The sequence below is a fragment of the Salvelinus fontinalis genome, chromosome 6 (genome assembly GCF_029448725.1).
Source record: "Salvelinus fontinalis isolate EN_2023a chromosome 6, ASM2944872v1, whole genome shotgun sequence".
In the NCBI taxonomy this organism is placed as follows: Eukaryota; Metazoa; Chordata; class Actinopteri; order Salmoniformes; family Salmonidae; genus Salvelinus; species Salvelinus fontinalis.
Genome location: NC_074670.1, coordinates 74,902,242 through 74,923,514, shown reverse-complemented (window position 1 = coordinate 74,923,514; position 21,273 = coordinate 74,902,242). Strand labels below are relative to the sequence as shown.

Below are 21,273 nucleotides of genomic sequence, written 5' to 3'. Positions count from 1 at the left end.
TGGATAGAATGGTATGGATCTGTTTCAGAATGGATAGAATGGTATGGATCTGTTTCAGAATGGATAGAATGGTATGGATCTGTTACAGAATGGATAGAATGGTATTGATCTGTTTCAGAATGGATAGAATGGTATGGATCTGTTACAGAATGGATAGAATGGTATGGATCTGTTACAGAATGGATAGAATTGTATGGATCTCTTTAGAATGGATAGAATGGTATGGATCTGTTACAGAATGGATAGAATGGTATGGATCTGTTTCAGAATGGATAGAATGGTATGGATCTGTTTCAGAATGGATAGAATGGTATGTATCTGTTACAGAATGGATAGAATGGTATAGATCTGTTACATAATGGATAGAATGGTATGGATCTGTTATGAATGGATAGAATGGTATGGATCTGTTACAGAATGGATAGAATGGTATGGATCTGTTTAGAATGGATAGAATGGTATGGATCTGTTATAGAATGGATAGAATGTTATGGATCTGTTACAGAATGGATAGAATGGTATGGATATGTTACAGAATGGATAGAATGGTATGGATCTGTTACAGAATGGATAGAATGGTATGGATCTGTTACAGAATGGATAGAATGGTATGGATCTGTTACAGAATGAATAGAATGGTATGGATCTGTTACAGAATGGATAGAAAGGTCTGGATCTGTTTAGAATGGATAGAATGGTACGGATTTGTTACAGAATGGATAGAATGGTATGGATCTGTTACAGAATGGATAGAATGGTATGGATCTGTTACAGAATGGATAGAATGGTATGGATCTGTTACAGAATGAATAGAATGGTATGGATCTGTTACAGAATGGGTATGAATGGTATGGATCTGTTTCAGAATGGATAGAATGGTATGGATCTGTTACAGAATGGGTATGAATGGTATGGATCTGTTTCAGAATGGATATAATGGTATGGATCTGTTACAGAATGGATAGAATGGTATGGATCTGTTTAGAATGGATAGAATGGAATGGATCTGTTACAGAATGAATAGAATGGTATGGATCTGTTACAGAATGGATAGAATGGTATGGATCTGTTATAGAATGGATAGAATGGTATGGATCTGTTACAGAATGGATAGAATGGTATGGATCTGTTTCAGAATGGATAGAATGGTATGGATCTGTTACAGAATGGATAGAATGGTATGGATCTGTTACAGAATGGATAGAATGGTATAGATCTGTTATAGAATGGGTATGAATCTGTTTCAGAATGGGTATGAATCTGTTTCAGAATGGATAGAATGGTATGGATCTGTTACAGAATGGATAGAATGGTATGTATCTGTTACAGAATGGATAGAATGGTATGGATCTGTTACAGAATGGATAGAATGGTATGGATCTGTTATAGAATGGGTATGAATCTGTTTCAGAATGGGTATGAATCTGTTTCAGAATGGATAGAATGGTATGGATCTGTTACAGAATGGATAGAATGGTATGGATCTGTTTAGAATGGATAGATTGGTATGGATCTGTTACAGAATGGATAGAATGGTATAGATCTGTTTAGAATGGATAGAATGGTATGGATCTGTTACAGAATGCATAGAATGGTATGTATCTGTTACAGAATGGACAGAATGGTATGGATCTGTTTCAGAATGGATAGAATGGTATGGATCTGTTACAGAATGGATAGAATGGTATGGATCTATTATAGAATGGGTATGAATCTGTTTCAGAATGGGTGTGAATCTGTTTCAGAATGGATAGAATGGTATGGATCTGTTACAAAATGGATAGAATGGTATGTATCTGTTACAGAATGGATAGAATGGTATGGATCTGTTACAGAATGGATAGAATGGTATGGATCTGTTATAGAATGGGTATGAATCTGTTTCAGAATGGGTATGAATCTGTTACAGAATGGATAGAATGGTATGGATCTGTTTAGAATGGATAGAATGGTATGGATCTGTTACAGAATGGATAGAATGGTATAGATCTGTTTAGAATGGATAAACTGGTATGGATCTGTTACAGAATGGATAGAATGGTATGTATCTGTTACAGAATGGATAGAATGGTATGGATCTGTTTCAGAATGGATAGAATGGTATGGATCTGTTTCAGAATGGATAGAATGGTATGGATCTGTTACAGAATGGATAGAATGGTATGTATCTGTTACAGAATGGATAGAATGGTCTGTATCTGTTACAGAATGGATAGAATGGTATGGATCTGTTTCAGAATGGATAGAATGGTCTGGATCTGTTATAGAATGGATAGAATGGTATGGATCTGTTTCAGAATGGATAGAATGGTATGGATCTGTTACAGAATGGATAGAATGGTATGGATCTGTTTCAGAATGGATAGAATGGTATGGATCTGTTACAGAATGGATAGAATGGTATGGATCTGTTACAGAATGGATAGAATGGTATGGATCTGTTTCAGAATGGATAGAATGGGTATGAATCTGTTTCAGAATAGATAGAATGGTATGTATCTGTTTAGAATGGATAGAATGGTATGTATCTGTTTAGAATGGATAGAATGGTATGGATCTGTTTCAGAATGGATAGAATGGTATGTATCTGTTTAGAATGGATAGAATGGTGTGGATCTGTTACAGAATGGATAGAATGGTATGGATCTGTTACAGAATGGATAGAATGGTATGGATCTGTTACAGAATGGATAGAATGGTATGTATCTGTTTAGAACTGAAAGAATGGTGTGGATCTGTTACAGAATGGATAGAATGGTATGGATCTGTTACAGAATGGATAGAATGGTATGTATCTGTTTGGAATGGATAGAATGGTGTGGATCTGTTACAGAATGGATAGAATGGTATGTATCTGTTACAGACTGGGTATGAATGGTATGGATCTGTTACAGAAAGGATAGAATGGTATGTATCTGTTTAGAATGGATAGAATGGTGTGGATCTGTTATAGAATGGATAGAATGGTATGGATCTGTTACAGAATGGATAGAATGGTATGGATCTGTTACAGAATGGATAGAATGGTATGGATCTGTTACAGAATGGATAGAATGGTATGGATCTGTTACAGAATGGATAGAATGGTATGGATCTGTTATAGAATGGGTATGAATCTGTTTCAGAATGGGTATGAATCTGTTTCAGAATGGATAGAATGGTATGGATCTGTTACAGAATGGATAGAATGGTATGGATCTGTTTAGAATGGATAGAATGGTATGGATCTGTTACAGAATGGATAGAATGGTATAGATCTGTTTAGAATGGATAGAATGGTATGGATCTGTTACAGAATGGATAGAATGGTATGTATCTGTTACAGAATGGATAGAATGGTATGGATCTGTTTCAGAATGGATAGAATGGTATGGATCTGTTACAGAATGGATAGAATGGTATGGATCTGTTTCAGAATGGATAGAATGGTATGGATCTGTTACAGAATGGATAGAATGGTATGGATCTGTTACAGAATGGATAGAATGGTACAGATCTGTTATAGAATGGGTATGAATCTGTTTCAGAATGGGTATGAATCTGTTTCAGAATGGATAGAATGGTATGGATCTGTTACAGAATGGATAGAATGGTATGTATCTGTTACAGAATGGATAGAATGGTATGGATCTGTTACAGAATGGATAGAATGGTATGGATCTGTTATAGAATGGGTATGAATCTGTTTCAGAATGGGTATGAATCTGTTTCAGAATGGATAGAATGGTATGGATCTGTTACAGAATGGATAGAATGGTATGGATCTGTTTAGAATGGATAGATTGGTATGGATCTGTTACAGAATGGATAGAATGGTATAGATCTGTTTAGAATGGATAGAATGGTATGGATCTGTTACAGAATGCATAGAATGGTATGTATCTGTTACAGAATGGACAGAATGGTATGGATCTGTTTCAGAATGGATAGAATGGTATGGATCTGTTACAGAATGGATAGAATGGTATGGATCTATTATAGAATGGGTATGAATCTGTTTCAGAATGGGTGTGAATCTGTTTCAGAATGGATAGAATGGTATGGATCTGTTACAAAATGGATAGAATGGTATGTATCTGTTACAGAATGGATAGAATGGTATGGATCTGTTACAGAATGGATAGAATGGTATGGATCTGTTATAGAATGGGTATGAATCTGTTTCAGAATGGGTATGAATCTGTTACAGAATGGATAGAATGGTATGGATCTGTTTAGAATGGATAGAATGGTATGGATCTGTTACAGAATGGATAGAATGGTATAGATCTGTTTAGAATGGATAAACTGGTATGGATCTGTTACAGAATGGATAGAATGGTATGTATCTGTTACAGAATGGATAGAATGGTATGGATCTGTTTCAGAATGGATAGAATGGTATGGATCTGTTTCAGAATGGATAGAATGGTATGGATCTGTTACAGAATGGATAGAATTGTATGTATCTGTTACAGAATGGATAGAATGGTCTGTATCTGTTACAGAATGGATAGAATGGTATGGATCTGTTTCAGAATGGATAGAATGGTCTGGATCTGTTATAGAATGGATAGAATGGTATGGATCTGTTTCAGAATGGATAGAATGGTATGGATCTGTTACAGAATGGATAGAATGGTATGGATCTGTTTCAGAATGGATAGAATGGTATGGATCTGTTACAGAATGGATAGAATGGTATGGATCTGTTACAGAATGGATAGAATGGTATGGATCTGTTTCAGAATGGATAGAATGGGTATGAATCTGTTTCAGAATAGATAGAATGGTATGTATCTGTTTAGAATGGATAGAATGGTATGTATCTGTTTAGAATGGATAGAATGGTATGGATCTGTTTCAGAATGGATAGAATGGTATGTATCTGTTTAGAATGGATAGAATGGTGTGGATCTGTTACAGAATGGATAGAATGGTATGGATCTGTTACAGAATGGATAGAATGGTATGGATCTGTTACAGAATGGATAGAATGGTATGGATCTGTTACAGAATGGATAGAATGGTATGTATCTGTTTAGAACTGATAGAATGGTGTGGATCTGTTACAGAATGGATAGAATGGTATGGATCTGTTACAGAATGGATAGAATGGTATGTATCTGTTTGGAATGGATAGAATGGTGTGGATCTGTTACAGAATGGATAGAATGGTATGTATCTGTTACAGACTGGGTATGAATGGTATGGATCTGTTACAGAATGGATAGAATGGTATGTATCTGTTTAGAATGGATAGAATGGTGTGGATCTGTTATAGAATGGATAGAATGGTATGGATCTGTTACAGAATGGATAGAATGGTATGGATCTGTTACAGAATGGATAGAATGGTATGGATCTGTTACAGAATGGATAGAATGGTATGGATCTGTTACAGAATGGATAGAATGGTATGGATCTGTTATAGAATGGGTATGAATCTGTTTCAGAATGGGTATGAATCTGTTTCAGAATGGATAGAATGGTATGGATCTGTTACAGAATGGATAGAATGGTATGGATCTGTTTAGAATGGATAGAATGGTATGGATCTGTTACAGAATGGATAGAATGGTATAGATCTGTTTAGAATGGATAGAATGGTATGGATATGTTACAGAATGGATCGAATGGTATGTATCTGTTACAGAATGGATAGAATGGTATGGATCTGTTTCAGAATGGATAGAATGGTCTGGATCTGTTATAGAATGGATAGAATGGTATGGATCTGTTACAGAATGGATAGAATGGTATGGATCTGTTTCAGAATGGATAGAATGGTATGGATCTGTTACAGAATGGATAGAATGGTATGTAGCTGTTTAGAATGAATAGAATGGTGTTGATCTGTTACAGAATGGATAGAATGGTATGGATCTGTTACAGAATGGATAGAATGGTATGGATCTGTTACAGAATGGATAGAATGGTATGGATCTGTTACAGAATGGATAGAATGGTATGTATCTGTTTAGAATGGATAGAATGGTGTGGATCTGTTACAGAATGGATAGAATGGTATGGATCTGTTACAGAATGGATAGAATGGTATGGATCTGTTACAGAATGAATAGAATGGTATGTATCTGTTTAGAATGGATAGAATGGTGTGGATCTGTTACAGAATGGATAGAATGGTATGGATCTGTTACAGAATGGATAGAATGGTATGTATCTGTTTAGAATGGATAGAATGGTGTGGATCTGTTACGGAATGGATAGAATGGTATGGATCTGTTACAGAATGGGTATGAATGGTATGGATCTGTTACAGAATGGATAGAATGGTATGTATCTGTTTAGAATGGATAGAATGGTGTGGATCTGTTTAGAATGGATAGAATGGTATGGATCTGTTTCAGAATGGATAGAATGGTATGGATCTGTTTCAGAATGGATAGAATGGTATGTATCTGTTATAGAATGGATAGAATGGTATGGATCTGTTACAGAATGGATAGAATGTTATGTATCTGTTACAGAATGGATAGAATGGTATGTATCTGTTATAGAATGGATAGAATGGTATGGATCTGTTACAGAATGGATAGAATGGTATGGATCTGTTACAGAATGGATAGAATGGTATGGATCTGTTTCAGAATGGATAGAATGGTATGGATCTGTTTCAGAATGGATAGAATGGTATGGATCTGTTTCAGAATGGATAGAATGGTATGGATCTGTTACAGAATGGATAGAATGTTATGTATCTGTTTCAGAATGGATAGAATGGTATGGATCTGTTACAGAATGGATAGAATGGTATGTATCTGTTTCAGAATGGATAGAATGGTATGGATCTGTTTCAGAATGGATAGAATGGTATGTATCTGTTACAGAATGGATAGAATGGTATGGATCTGTTTCAGAATGGATAGAATGGTATGGATCTGTTTCAGAATGGATAGAATGGTATGGATCTGTTTCAGAATGGATAGAATGGTATGTATCTGTTTCAGAATGGATAGAATGGTATGTATCTGTTTCAGAATGGATAGAATGGTATGGATCTGTTTCAGAATGGATAGAATGGTATGTATCTGTTACAGAATGGATAGAATGGTATGGATCTGTTTCAGAATGGATAGAATGATATGGATCTGTTACAGAATGGATAGAATGGTATGGATCTGTTATGAATGGATAGAATGGTATGGATCTGTTACAGAATGGATAGAATGGTATGTATCTGTTATAGAATGATATGTATCTGTTACAGAATGGATAGAATGGTATGGATCTGTTACAGAATGGATAGAATGGTATGGATCTGTTACAGAATGGATAGAATGGTATGGATCTGTTACAGAATGGATAGAATGGTATGGATCTGTTACAGAATGGATAAAATGGTATGGATCTGTTTAGAATGGATAGAATGGTATGGATCTGTTACAGAATGGATAGAATGGTATGGATCTGTTACAGAATGGGTAGAATGGTATGGATCTGTTACAGAATGGATAGAATGGTATGGATCTGTTTAGAATGGATAGAATGGTATGGATCTGTTACAGAATGGATAGAATGGTATGGATCTGTTTCAGAATGGAAAGAATGGTATGGACCTGTTACAGAATGGATAGAATGGTAAAGATCTGTTACATAATGGATAGAATGGTTTGGATCTGTTATGAATGGATAGAATGGTATGGATCTGTTACAGAATGGATAGAATGGTAAAGATCTGTTACATAATGGATAGAATGGTATGGATCTGTTATGAATGGATAGAATGGTATGGATCTGTTACAGAATGGATAGAATGGTAAAGATCTGTTACATAATGGATAGAATGGTATGGATCTGTTATGAATGGATAGAATGGTATGGATCTGTTACAGAATGGATAGAATGGTATGTATCTGTTTAGAATGGATAGAATGGTGTGGATCTGTTACAGAATGGATAGAATGGTATGGATCTGTTACAGAATGGGTATGAATGGTATGGACCTGTTTCAGAATGGATAGAACGGTATGGATCTGTTACAGAATGGATAGAATGGTATGGATCTGTTACAGAATGGATAGAATGGTATGTGTCTGTTTCAGAATGGATAGAATGGTATAGATCTGTTACAGAATGGATAGAATGGTATGGATCTGTTATAGAATGGATAGAATGGTATGGATCTGTTACAGAATGGATAGAATGCTATGTGTCTGTTTCAGAATGGATAGAATGGTATGTATCTGTTACAGAATGGATAGAATGGTATGGATCTGTTACAGAATGGATAGAATGGTATGTATCTGTTTCAGAATGGATAGAATGGTATGGATCTGTTACAGAATGGATAGAATGGTATGGATCTGTTTCAGAATGGATAGAATGGTATGTATCTGTTTCAGAATGGATAGAATGGTATGGATCTGTTACAGAATGGATAGAATGGTATGGATCTGTTACAGAATGGATAGAATGGTATGGATCTGTTACAGAATGGATAGAATGGTATGGATCTGTTATAGAATGGATAGAATGGTATGGATCTGTTACAGAATGGATAGAATGGTATGTATCTGTTTCAGAATGGATAGAATTGGACGATATGGATGGTGATACAGAGAGACATCATGCTTGATAATGGGGCCACTCTCATTGATGAGAATTTTGATAGATCACAAGAGGAATCGATTCTCGAGAGACGCTACTGTAACGTCAATTTGCCTTATTCTCACGTCTTGAACACTACCTCCTGTAACGGCTCTCGTTGGTGGTAGGAAGAGTAGACCAAAGCCCAGCGTGGAAAGTGTCCATGATTCGTTTATTCAAAAAACACTCAAACAAAATAACAAAAGCGAAAACGAAAACGAAAGCTCACAGTTCTGTAAGCCTAAGACACTAAACAGAAAACAAGATCCCACAACCTAATGGTGGGAAAAGGGGCTGCCTAAGTATGATCCCCAATCAGAGACAAAAAACAAAGAAACAGAAGACTTAGAATTTCCCACCCGAGTCACACCCTGACCTAACCAAACACAGAGAATAATAAGGATCTCTAAGGTCAGGGCGTGACACCTCCGGAGGCCGCACGCGACAGTTGCCACCTCTACGTGGGGCAGTGTAAACAGAATGGTCTCGTTGAGCCCAACATGCATACAGTAAAAACTGATTGCAGAGGAATGTTTTTGAAACAGCTGAAATGTGTACACATTGTCATGATATTTCAGACTTTCTTTATTGAGTGTTTACCTGAAATTGCATTAACAGGCTGTTACATGCTGTAATTGTCGCAGTGTCTTTAAGAAAACAAAGCACAACAGCACCCACCCCCCCTACCTTTGGCTGCTGTGAGCCACCGTCGTCCATGCAAGAAGCATGCAGCAAGATGCTAATCAACACCAGGGAATTATCAGTGTTTTCAGTTGCAATTTTGTGTTTACCTAATATAATGACTACCACGATATTGATAAAATTAAGCCCTGTTTGTTGTAACGTGTACGCTGAGGTAGTGTTTGTTGTAACGTGTACGCTGAATCTCAAATTTTACCATCTTATGGGGAGGGGTATACATTCATGCCTGATATGTTAAAGTTATTATCTGGCTAGCTAGCTAGCTGTGTTATTGTCTTGCAAGCTACATTTAGCTAATTCGTGTATGTCCGAAAAAATGTAACCCTTTAATTGCTTGTAAATGCTTTTGAATTTTTGTATTATTCAGGAATGTAATATGGTTTGGTTACATTATTCAGGAATGTAATATGGTTTGGTTGTATTATTCAGGAATGTAATATGGTTTGGTTACATTATTCAGGAATGTAATATGGTTTGGTTGTATTATTCAGGAATGTAATATGGTTTGGTTGTATTATTCAGGAATGTAATATGGTTTGGTTGCATAATTCAGGAATATAATATGGTTTGGTTACATTATTCAGGAATGTAATATGGTTTGGTTGCATTATTCAGGAATGTAATATGGTTTGGTTGCATTATTCAGGAATGTAATATGGGTTGGTTGCATTATTCAGGAATGTAATATGGTTTGGTTGCATTATTCAGGAATGTAATATGGTTTGGTTACATTATTCAGGACTGTAATATGGTTTGGTTGCATTATTCAGGAATGTAATATGGTTTGGTTGCATTATTCAGGAATGTAATATGGTTTGGTTACATTATTCAGGAATGTAATATGGTTTGGTTGCATTATTCAGGAATGTAATATGGTTTGGTTGCATTATTCAGGACTGTAATATGGTTTGGTTGCATTATTCAGGAATGTAATATGGTTTGGTTGCATTATTCAGGAATGTAATATGGTTTGGTTGCATTATTCAGGAATGTAATATGGTTTGGTTGCATTATTCAGGACTGTAATATGGTTTGGTTGCATTATTCAGGAATGTAATATGGTTTGGTTGCATTATTCAGGAATGTAATATGGTTTGGTTGCATTATTCAGGAATGTAATATGGTTTGGTTGCATTATTCATGACTGTAATATGGTTTGGTTACATTATTCAGGAATGTAATATGGTTTGGTTGCATTATTCAGGAATGTAATATGGTTTGGTTGTATTATTCAGGAATGTAATATGGTTTGGTTGCATTATTCAGGAATGTAATATGGTTTGGTTGCATTATTCAGGAATGTAATATGGTTTGGTTGCCTTATTCAGGAGTGTAGCTAGTAGGCTTGGGCGATATACCGTTTATACCATATACAGGGGTGTTTCGAAATACCAACGGTCTGATTTTCAATGCCGTTTTTGGGGGGAGGGGTGCGTGGGAGGGTGCACGTGCTACGCCACTGCTTATAACTAAGTTAAATAACTGTAAGACATCAAAGATGTGTTAAATAAATGATATCCAGCCCAGGTCTCCAGCTATGCATTTGGTTTGCTAACTTGCTAGCTAAGTGGCTCAATGTCAAGATCAAGCTTCTTGGTTACAGTGGAGACGTTCAACCCCCTCCTGGATCAAGATCCCTGTTGCCTTAATGGTTTTCTGAAGTAGTGCCCCTTGTGTGCGCTTTCGGTAATACCGTATACACCGGTATGGTACAGAAATGGTCTGACGGTATAACAAACGGGATACCTAGTATGTTTCAGAGGACAATTTACTCACATTGTTAAATAGTTCAGTTTGCAGGCTCACTAGCTAGTGGCTACTGGAACACTGATTTTTACGGTACATTTTTAGTTCCAGAGCAAGAATGTCACATTGTCAGACACCAAAAGGTAAAGCAACGATGTCATGTAAATTGAAAAGTTTATGTACATATTTAAATTGTTTGTCAGTGTTTGTCAATGAGAATAGCCTCTAAGTTTCCATAGTTTGCTCTGTTTCATTTGAATGTGAACATCAGAGGTACTATAACAGTTTGTCCCTTTAGGGTCTCTGTGGGCCTTGTATAGTCTCTTGCCATTATGCGTCTATACGCTTGGCCCACCTGTAATTGTAGCATATGTAAGCCATACTTACGTCTACTCGGGTCAGATTGATCTCTCGTTGGATTACATTCCATTCTACATTAGCCCTTTGTTGAAGAGGAGAAGGTAATAGCAGTGCATTTAGGTTACTCTCAAACCAACCAGTCCATTATTCCTCCCATGTAGCAGACTCCATTCACTCTCTAGTCGAAGGTTATCATTTACAGTAGCTTGAAAGACCCAGCTCCTCTCCTCAGGTCTCCCTCTCCATCATATCTCTCTCTCTCTCTCTCTCTCTCTCTCTCTCTCTCTCTCTCTCTCTCTCTCTCTCTCTCTCAAACACCTCTGTCCCTCTCTCTCTCTCAAACACCTCTGCCCCTCTCTCTCTCGCTCTCTCTCTCTCTCAAACACCTCTGCCCCTCTCTCTCTCTCTCTCTCTCTCTCTCTCTCTCTCTCTAGCTCTCTCTTTCTCAAACACCTCTCTCTCTCTCTCTCTCTCTCTCTCTCTCTCTCTCTCTCTCTCTCTCTCTCTCTCATACACCTCTCTCTCTCTCAAACACCTCTCCCTCTCTCTCTCAAACACCTCTCTCTCTCTCTCTCTCTCTCAAACACCCCTCTCTCTCTCGCTCTCTCTCTCTCTCAAACACCTCTCCCTCTCTCAAACACCTCTCCCTCTCTCTCTCAAACACCTCTCTCTCTAGGGGATGTAGGGAGTGGGAGGAGAAGAGTACATTTGGCTCTGTGCTCGGGTCTTTTACTGCGTTGCAGAGATGTGCCTGTTGTACTAGGAGGAGAGCAGAACAGAACAACGGGTACTCCAGTGCAGTAAAGTGTGTCTGGACATGTGCCTGTTCAAAAAGAAAAAAAAGTAATGGTTAGTAGTCAGTGGTTAGTAGTCAGTGGTTAGTAGTCAGTGGTTAGTAGTCAGTGGTTAGTAGTCAGTGGTCAGTAGTCAGTGGTTAGTGGTTAGTGGTTAGTGGTCAGTGGTTAGTAGTCAGTGGTTAGTAGTCAGTAGTCAGTGGTTAGTAGTCAGTGGTCAGTAGTCAGTGGTTAGTAGTCAGTGGTTAGTAGTCAGTGGTCAGTAGTCAGTGGTCAGTAGTCAGTAGTCAGTGGTTAGTGGTTAGTGGTTAGTGGTCAGTGGTTAGTAGTCAGTGCTTAGTAGTCAGTAGTCAGTGGTTAGTAGTCAGTGGTCAGTAGTCAGTGGTTAGTAGTCAGTGGTCAGTAGTCAGTGGTCAGTGGTCAGTAGTCAGTGGTCAGTAGTTAGTAGTCAGTAGTCAGTGGTTAGTAGTCAGTGGTTAGTAGTCAGTAGTCAGTGGTCAATAGTCAGTGGTTAGTAGTCAGTGGTTAGTAGTCAGTGGTTAGTAGTCAGTGGTCAGTAGTCAGTAGTCAGTGGTTAGTAGTCAGTGGTTAGTAGTCAGTGGTTAGTAGTCAGTGGTTAGTAGTCAGTGGTTAGTAGTCAGTGGTCAGTAGTCAGTGGTTAGTAGTCAGTGGTTAGTAGTCAGTAGTCAGTGGTCAGTGGTTAGTGGTTAGTAGTCAGTGGTTAGTAGTCAGTGGTCAGTAGTTAGTAGTCAGTGGTTAGTAGTCAGTGGTCAGTAGTTAGTAGTCAGTGGTCAGTGGTTAGTAGTCAGTGGTTAGTAGTCAGTAGTCAGTGGTTAGTAGTCAGTAGTCAGTGGTTAGTAGTCAGTAGTCAGTGGTTAGTAGTCAGTAGTCAGTGGTTAGTAGTCAGTAGTCAGTGGTTAGTAGTCAGTAGTCAGTGGTCAGTGGTCAGTAGTCAGTGGTTAGTAGTCAGTGGTTAGTGGTCAGTGGTCAGTAGTCAGTGGTTAGTGGTTAGTAGTCAGTGGTTAGTGGTTAGTAGTCAGTGGTTAGTGGTTAGTAGTCAGTGGTTTGTAGTCAGTGGTCAGTAGTCAGTAGTCAGTGGTCAGTAGTCAGTGGTCAGTGGTTAGTAGTCAGTGGTTAGTAGTCAGTAGTCAGTGGTTAGTAGTCAGTAGTCAGTGGTTAGTAGTCAGTGGTTAGTAGTCAGTGGTTAGTAGTCAGTGGTCAGTAGTCAGTAGTTAGTAGTGAGTGGTTAGTAGTCAGTGGTCAGTGGTTAGTAGTCAGTGGTTTGTAGTCAGTGGTCAGTAGTCAGTGGTCAGTGGTTAGTAGTCAGTGGTTAGTAGTCAGTAGTCAGTGGTTAGTAGTCAGTAGTCAGTGGTTAGTAGTCACTGGTTAGTAGTCAGTAGTCAGTGGTCAGTAGTCAGTGGTCAGTGGTTAGTGGTCAGTGGTTAGTAGTCAGTAGTCAGTGGTTAGTAGTCAGTGGTTAGTAGTCAGTAGTCAGTGGTTAGTAGTCAGTAGTCAGTAGTCAGTGGTTAGTAGTCAGTAGTCAGTAGTCAGTGGTCAGTGGTTGGTGGTTAGTAGTCAGTAGTCAGTAGTCAGTGGTTAGTAGTCAGTGGTTAGTAGTCAGTGGTTAGTAGTCAGTAGTCAGTGGTCAGTGGTTGGTGGTTAGTAGTCAGTGGTTAGTAGTCAGTGGTTAGTAGTCAGTAGTCAGTGGTCAGTGGTCAGTAGTCAGTGGTCAGTGGTTAGTAGTCAGTGGTTAGTAGTCAGTAGTCAGTGGTCAGTGGTCAGTAGTCAGTAGTCAGTGGTTAGTAGTCAGTGGTTAGTGGTTAGTAGTCAGTGGTTAGTAGTCAGTGGTTAGTAGTCAGTAGTCAGTAGTCAGTGGTCAGTAGTCAGTGGTCAGTGGTTAGTAGTCAGTGGTTAGTAGTCAGTAGTCAGTGGTTAGTAGTCAGTGGTTAGTAGTCAGTGGTTAGTAGTCAGTAGTCAGTAGTCAGTGGTTGGTGGTTAGTAGTCAGTGGTTAGTAGTCAGTGGTCAGTGGTCAGTGGTTAGTAGTTTGTGGTTAGTAGTCAGTAGTCAGTGGTTAGTAGTCAGTGGTCAGTGGTCAGTGGTTAGTAGTCAGTGGTTAGTGGTCAGTGGTCAGTAGTCAGTGGTTAGTAGTCAGTGGTTAGTGGTCAGTGGTTAGTAGTCAGTGGTTAGTAGTCAGTGGTTAGTAGTCAGTGGTTAGTGGTCAGTGGTTAGTAGTCAGTGGTTAGTAGTCAGTGGTTAGTGGTTAGTAGTCAGTAGTCAGTGGTTAGTAGTCAGTGGTTTGTAGTCAGTGGTTAGTTGTCAGTGGTTAGTAGTTATTAGTCAGTGGTCAGTAGTCAGTGGTTACTGGTTTGTAGTCAGTGGTCAGTAGTCAGTTGTCAGTAGTTAGTGGTTAGTAGTCAGTGGTCAGTGGTTAGTAGTCAGTAGTCAGTGGTTAGTAGTCAGTGGTTAGTAGTCAGTGGTTAGTAGTCAGTAGTCAGTGGTTAGTAGTCAGTGGTTAGTAGTCAGTGGTTAGTAGTCAGTTGTCAGTGGTTAGTAGTTATTAGTCAGTGGTTAGTAGTCAGTGGTTAGTAGTCCATGGTTAGTTGTCTGTGGTTAGTAGTCAGTGGTCAGTAGTTAGTAGTCAGTGGTTAGTAGTCAGTAGTCAGTGGTTAGTAGTCAGTGGTCAGTGGTTATTAGTCAGTGGTTAGTAGTCAGTGGTTAGTAGTCAGCGGGTTAGTAGTCAGTGGTTAGTAGTCAGTGGTTAGTAGTCAGTGGTTAGTAGTCAGTAGTCAGTGGTTAGTAGTCAGTGGTTTGTAGTCAGTGGTCAGTGGTTAGTAGTCACTGGTTAGTAGTCAGTGGTTAGTAGTCAGTGGTTAGTAGTCAGTAGTTAGTGGTTAGTAGTCAGTAGTCAGTGGTTAGTAGTCAGTGGTCAGTGGTTATTAGTCAGTGGTTAGTAGTCAGTGGTTAGTAGTCAGCGGGTTAGTAGTCAGTGGTTAGTAGTCAGTGGTTAGTAGTCAGTGGTTAGTAGTCAGTAGTCAGTGGTTAGTAGTCAGTGGTTTGTAGTCAGTGGTCAGTGGTTAGTAGTCACTGGTTAGTAGTCAGTGGTTAGTAGTCAGTGGTTAGTAGTCAGTAGTTAGTGGTTAGTAGTCAGTAGTCAGTGGTTAGTAGTCAGTAGTTAGTGGTTAGTAGTCAGTAGTCAGTGGTTAGTAGTTAGTAGTCAGTAGTTAGTAGTCAGTAGTCAGTGGTTAGTGGTCAGTGGTTAGTAGTCAGTGGTTAGTAGTCAGTGGTTAGTAGTCAGTGGTTAGTAGTCAGTGGTTAGTAGTCAGTGGTTAGTAGTCAGTGGTTAGTAGTCAGTGGTTAGTGGTCAGTGGTCAGTAGTTAGTAGTCAGTGGTCAGTGGTTAGTAGTCAGTAGTCAGTGGTTAGTAGTCAGTGGTTAGTAGTCAGTGGTTAGTAGTCAGTGGTCAGTAGTCAGTGGTTAGTAGTCAGTGGTCAGTAGTCAGTAGTCAGTGGTTAGTAGTCAGTGGTTAGTGGTTAGTAGTCAGTGGTTAGTGGTTAGTAGTCAGTGGTCAGTAGTTAGTAGTCAGTGGTTAGTAGTCAGTGGTCAGTGGTCAGTGGTTAGTAGGCAGTGGTTAGTAGTCAGTGGTCAGTGGTTACTGGTCAGTGGTCAGTAGTCAGTGGTTAGTAGTCAGTGGGCAGTAGTCAGTGGTCAGTGGTCAGTAGTCAGTGGTTAGTAGTCAGTGGTCAGTAGTCAGTGGTCAGTAGTCAGTAGTCTGTAGTCAGTGGTCAGTAGTCGGTGGTTAGTAGTCAGTAGTCAGTAGTCAGTGGTCAGTGGTCAGTAGTCAGTAGTCAGTAGTCAGTAGTCAGTAGTCAGTAGTCAGTGGTCGGTAGTCGGTAGTCGGTGGTCGGTAGTCGGTAGTCGGTAGTCGGTGGTCGGTGGTCGGTGGTCGGTAGTCGGTAGTCGGTAGTCGGTGGTCGGTGGTCGGTGGTCGGTAGTCGGTGGACGGTATTCGGTAGTCAGTAGGTCATTTAGGAATAGTGATGCATGGGGTGAGGAAAAGTGGGTGAGGAAGGGGGAAAGAAGGGAGTGAGTGAGTGAGTTGGGGGAGGAGGGAAATGTGGAGAGAGGATTGTTTCAGGGGGTGAGAAGGATGAGGAGGGCGTTTAACAGGGTAAGGAGAATGGAGGTGAGGATGGGGGCAAGAGGAGAAGGGGTGAGGATGGAAAAAGGAGAGAGGTAGGGTGTTTAACAGGGGGAGGAGAGAGGTAGGGTGTTGTCATGACGTGGCCCTTTCTGGGTATAGATCGTGGCTTCTCCCTCTCTCACACTAGTTATTAGTCAGTGGTTAGTAGTCAGTGGTTAGTAGTCCATGGTTAGTTGTCTGTGGTTAGTAGTCAGTGGTCAGTAGTTAGTAGTCAGTGGTTAGTAGTCAGTAGTCAGTGGTTAGTAGTCAGTGGTCAGTGGTTATTAGTCAGTGGTTAGTAGTCAGTGGTTAGTAGTCAGCGGGTTAGTAGTCAGTGGTTAGTAGTCAGTGGTTAGTAGTCAGTGGTTAGTAGTCAGTAGTCAGTGGTTAGTAGTCAGTGGTTTGTAGTCAGTGGTCAGTGGTTAGTAGTCACTGGTTAGTAGTCAGTGGTTAGTAGTCAGTGGTTAGTAGTCAGTAGTTAGTGGTTAGTAGTCAGTAGTCAGTGGTTAGTAGTCAGTGGTCAGTGGTTATTAGTCAGTGGTTAGTAGTCAGTGGTTAGTAGTCAGCGGGTTAGTAGTCAGTGGTTAGTAGTCAGTGGTTAGTAGTCAGTGGTTAGTAGTCAGTAGTCAGTGGTTAGTAGTCAGTGGTTTGTAGTCAGTGGTCAGTGGTTAGTAGTCACTGGTTAGTAGTCAGTGGTTAGTAGTCAGTGGTTAGTAGTCAGTAGTTAGTGGTTAGTAGTCAGTAGTCAGTGGTTAGTAGTCAGTAGTTAGTGGTTAGTAGTCAGTAGTCAGTGGTTAGTAGTTAGTAGTCAGTAGTTAGTAGTCAGTAGTCAGTGGTTAGTGGTCAGTGGTTAGTAGTCAGTGGTTAGTAGTCAGTGGTTAGTAGTCAGTGGTTAGTAGTCAGTGGTTAGTAGTCAGTGGTTAGTAGTCAGTGGTTAGTAGTCAGTGGTTAGTGGTCAGTGGTCAGTAGTTAGTAGTCAGTGGTCAGTGGTTAGTAGTCAGTAGTCAGTGGTTAGTAGTCAGTGGTTAGTAGTCAGTGGTTAGTAGTCAGTGGTCAGTAGTCAGTGGTTAGTAGTCAGTGGTCAGTAGTCAGTAGTCAGTGGTTAGTAGTCAGTGGTTAGTGGTTAGTAGTCAGTGGTTAGTGGTTAGTAGTCAGTGGTCAGTAGTTAGTAGTCAGTGGTTAGTAGTCAGTGGTCAGTGGTCAGTGGTTAGTAGGCAGTGGTTAGTAGTCAGTGGTCAGTGGTTACTGGTCAGTGGTCAGTAGTCAGTGGTTAGTAGTCAGTGGGCAGTAGTCAGTGGTCAGTGGTCAGTAGTCAGTGGTTAGTAGTCAGTGGTCAGTAGTCAGTGGTCAGTAGTCAGTAGTCTGTAGTCAGTGGTCAGTAGTCAGTGGTTAGTAGTCAGTAGTCAGTAGTCAGTGGTCAGTGGTCAGTAGTCAGTAGTCAGTAGTCAGTAGTCAGTAGTCGGTAGTCGGTGGTCGGTAGTCGGTAGTCGGTAGTCGGTAGTCGGTAGTCGGTGGTCGGTGGTCGGTGGTCGGTAGTCGGTAGTCGGTAGTCGGTAGTCGGTAGTCGGTAGTCGGTGGTCGGTAGTCGGTGGACGGTAGTCGGTAGTCGGTAGGTCATTTAGGAATAGTGATGCATGGGGTGAGGAAAAGTGGGTGAGGAAGGGGGAAAGAAGGGAGTGAGTGAGTGAGTTGGGGGAGGAGGGAAATGTGGAGAGAGGATTGTTTCAGGGGGTGAGAAGGATGAGGAGGGCGTTTAACAGGGTAAGGAGAATGGAGGTGAGGATGGGGGCAAGAGGAGAAGGGGTGAGGATGGAAAAAGGAGAGAGGTAGGGTGTTTAACAGGGGGAGGAGAGAGGTAGGGTGTTGTCATGACGTGGCCCTTTCTGGGTATAGATCGTGGCTTCTCCCTCTCTCGCACTCTCTCTTACACCCAGGTTCTGTTATCTCAGGTGGTAAATCCCTGGCGGAGACTCTCTCCCCCTGGCCATGCCGTATGGAGAGGGAGTTGCACAGTAGAACAAAGGAACTTCTTCTACATCACAGAATTTGAGAACTGAACAATATCCATGTTTTGGAGAATGTGTAAATGTTCGGTGGAGTAGCCAGCTACGACCCGGTCCGTTTTGTTTCATGTTTGTCACCTCATGAACGACAATACAGGGACATTACCATAACTCTGTTTATACAGGAGCCTCCGTTCTGAGGTTTGCATCTAATTATTGTATCAAATGAATGAGTAAAGATGAAACTATTTGTGAAATTATGTAAAGTGATGTTAAACCTTTAATGTGAGAGAATTGTATTCCCTTTAAAGTTTAACTAAATCATTGGCCCTGTGAGCACAGACATCAGGTGTCATAGAACCACCTTTTCTACTGAGACGAATAAAACCCCCTCCTGAGGAATTCCTCTTCAGACCACGTGTACCTCGGTGTAAGCTGAGGTGGCACAGGTTTGAGTACCAAAACTAAGCAAATCCACAGAGTGAGCTGTGATTGCGAATAGTTATTGGATCAATCCACCACATCCACCTGTCGCCCTTCCGTATCTGTGGTGAAAGGTGGCAGAGACAGAGCGGTGTTTGTCAGACCATGAGACATCCCGAAAATCGGTCTTCTCAAGAAAATGTCTGTAGCTTCTGAATGGTTTGGGCTACAAGCTTCCAGTCTATGGAAAGATGAGACTCTCACTAACACTACGGTGCTCTCCGTTTTGCTCTACAAGCCCCACGCGACTCGTCTGAAGTCGGTACCAGCGACATGGCATCTTCTGTCTGTAGCGTGAGGGAGAGCTGAGCTCAGAGGAGAGCAGAAGAGGGTGGGGAGCGTGAGGGAGCGTGAGGGAGAGCTCAGAGGAGAGCAGAAGAGGGTGGGGAGCGTGAGGGAGGGTGAGGGAGAGCTCAGAGGAGAGCAGAAGAGGGCGGGGAGCGTGAGGGAGCTTGAGGGATAACTCAGAGGAGAGCAGAAGAGGGTGGGGAGCGTGAGGGAGCTTGAGGGAGAGCTCAGAGGAGAGCAGAAGAGGGCGGGGAGCGTGAGGGAGCGTGAGGGAGAGCTCAGAGGAGAGCAGAAGAGGGTGGGGAGCGTGAGGGAGGGTGAGGGAGAGCTCAGAGGAGAGCAGAACAGGGCGGGGAGCGTGACGGAGCGTGAGGGAGAGTGAGGGAGCGTGAGGGAGAGTGAGGGAGCGTGAGGGAGAGCAGAACAGGGCGGGGAGCGTGAGGGAGAGTGAGGGAGAGTGAGGGAGGGTGAGGGAGAGCTCAGAGGAGAGCAGAACAGGGCGGAGAGCGTGAGGGAGGTTGAGGGAGAGTGAGGGAGGGTGAGGGAGAGCTCAGAGGAGAGCAGAACAGGGCGGGGAGCGTGAGGGAGCGTGAGGGAGAGTGAGGGAGAGTGAGGGAGAGTGAGGGAGAGTGAGGGAGAGTGAGGGAGAGCAGAACAGGGCGGGGAGCGTGAGGGAGCGTGAGGGAGGGTGAGGGAGAACTCAGAGGAGGGCAGAACAGGGCGGGGAGCGTGGGGGAGCGTGAGGGAGCGTGAGGGAGAGCAGAACAGGGCGGGGAGCGTGAGGGAGCGTGAGGGAGGGTGAGGGAGAACTCAGAGGAGGGCAGAACAGGGCGGGGAGCGTGGGGGAGCGTGAGGGAGCGTGAGGGAGAGTGAGGGAGAGTGAGGGAGAGTGAGAGAGAGTGAGGGAGAGTGAGGGAGCGTGAGGGAGAGTGAGGGAGAGCAGAACAGGGCGGGGAGCGTGAGGGAGCGTGAGGGAGGGTGAGGGAGGGTGAGGGAGAACTCAGAGGAGGGCAGAACAGGGCGGGGAGCGTGGGGGAGCGTGAGGGAGCGTGAGGGAGAGCAGAACAGGGCGGGGAGCGTGGGGGAGCGTGAGGGAGGGCAGAACAGGGCGGGGAGCGTGAGGGAGCGTGAGGGAGAGTGAGGGAGAGCAGAACAGGGCGGCGAGCGTGAGGGAGCGTGAGGGAGGGCAGAACAGGGCGGGGAGCGTGGGGGAGCGTGAGGGAGCGTGAGGGAGAGCAGAACAGGGCGGGGAGCGTGGGGGAGCGTGAGGGAGCGTGAGGGAGAACTCAGAGGAGAGCAGAAGAGGGTGGGGAGCGTGAGGGAGAGCAGAACAGGGCGGGGAGCGTGAGGGAGCGTGAGGGAGGGTGAGGGAGAGCTCAGAGGAGAGCAGAACAGGACGGGGAGCACCACTGCATCACTGTTAACACTGAAAGCCTGATGAACGACAGGTTGTCCTGTAAGCGAGTGTTACTCCTAGATTCTCTATGAACACAAGCCGTGTCCTCTGTGTCCTTATTTCATGTCCTCTCTGTGTCCTTATTTTATGTCCTCTCTGTGTCCTTATTTCATGTCCTCTCTCTGTCCTTATTTCATGTCCTCTCTGTGTCCTTATTTCAGACTCAGCTGTTGATGCTCGACGTTTAGTACAGTGCAACAACGTGCTGCGTACATGTGGATACTCTGACTGGTAAGACATCCATATTATCTTAATCAACAGATGTGTGTGTCTGCAGTGACGTGTGTGTGTGTGTGTGTGTGTGTGTGTGTGTGTGTGTGTGTGTGTGTGTGTGTGTGTGTGTGTGTGTGTGTGTGTGTGTGTGTGTGTGTGTGTGTGTGTGTGTGTGTGTGTGTGTGGCTGCTTCATTTATGGTGTCATACTCTCCGTGAAGAGATGAGACTGTATTCATGGTAGGTGGTGAGAGGAGAGTCTCTGTGAAGAGATGAGACTGTATTCATGGTAGGTGGTGAGAGGAGAGTCTCTGTGAATAGATGAGACTGTATTCATGGTAGGTGGTGAGAGGAGAGTCTCTGTGAAGAGACGAGACTGTATTAATGGTAGGTGGTGAGAGGAGAGTCTCTGTGAAGAGATGAGACTGTATTCATGGTAGGTGGTGAGAGGAGAGTCTCT

At 42.2% G+C, this 21,273-nt stretch overlaps 1 protein-coding gene across 6 annotated transcripts in view; it reads left to right on the top strand.

Moving 5' to 3' along the window:
- LOC129858682 (neuroligin-3-like) overlaps nt 1-21,273 on the top strand; it is a gene marked incomplete at its 3' end in the record, with an annotated part of 492,031 nt that overhangs the window by 138,998 nt on the left and 331,760 nt on the right. For 4 of the 6 annotated variants that reach the window (XM_055927985.1, XM_055927989.1, XM_055927988.1 and 1 more), the window contains 1 exon segment: nt 20,763-20,832. 6 annotated transcript variants of the gene reach the window in all.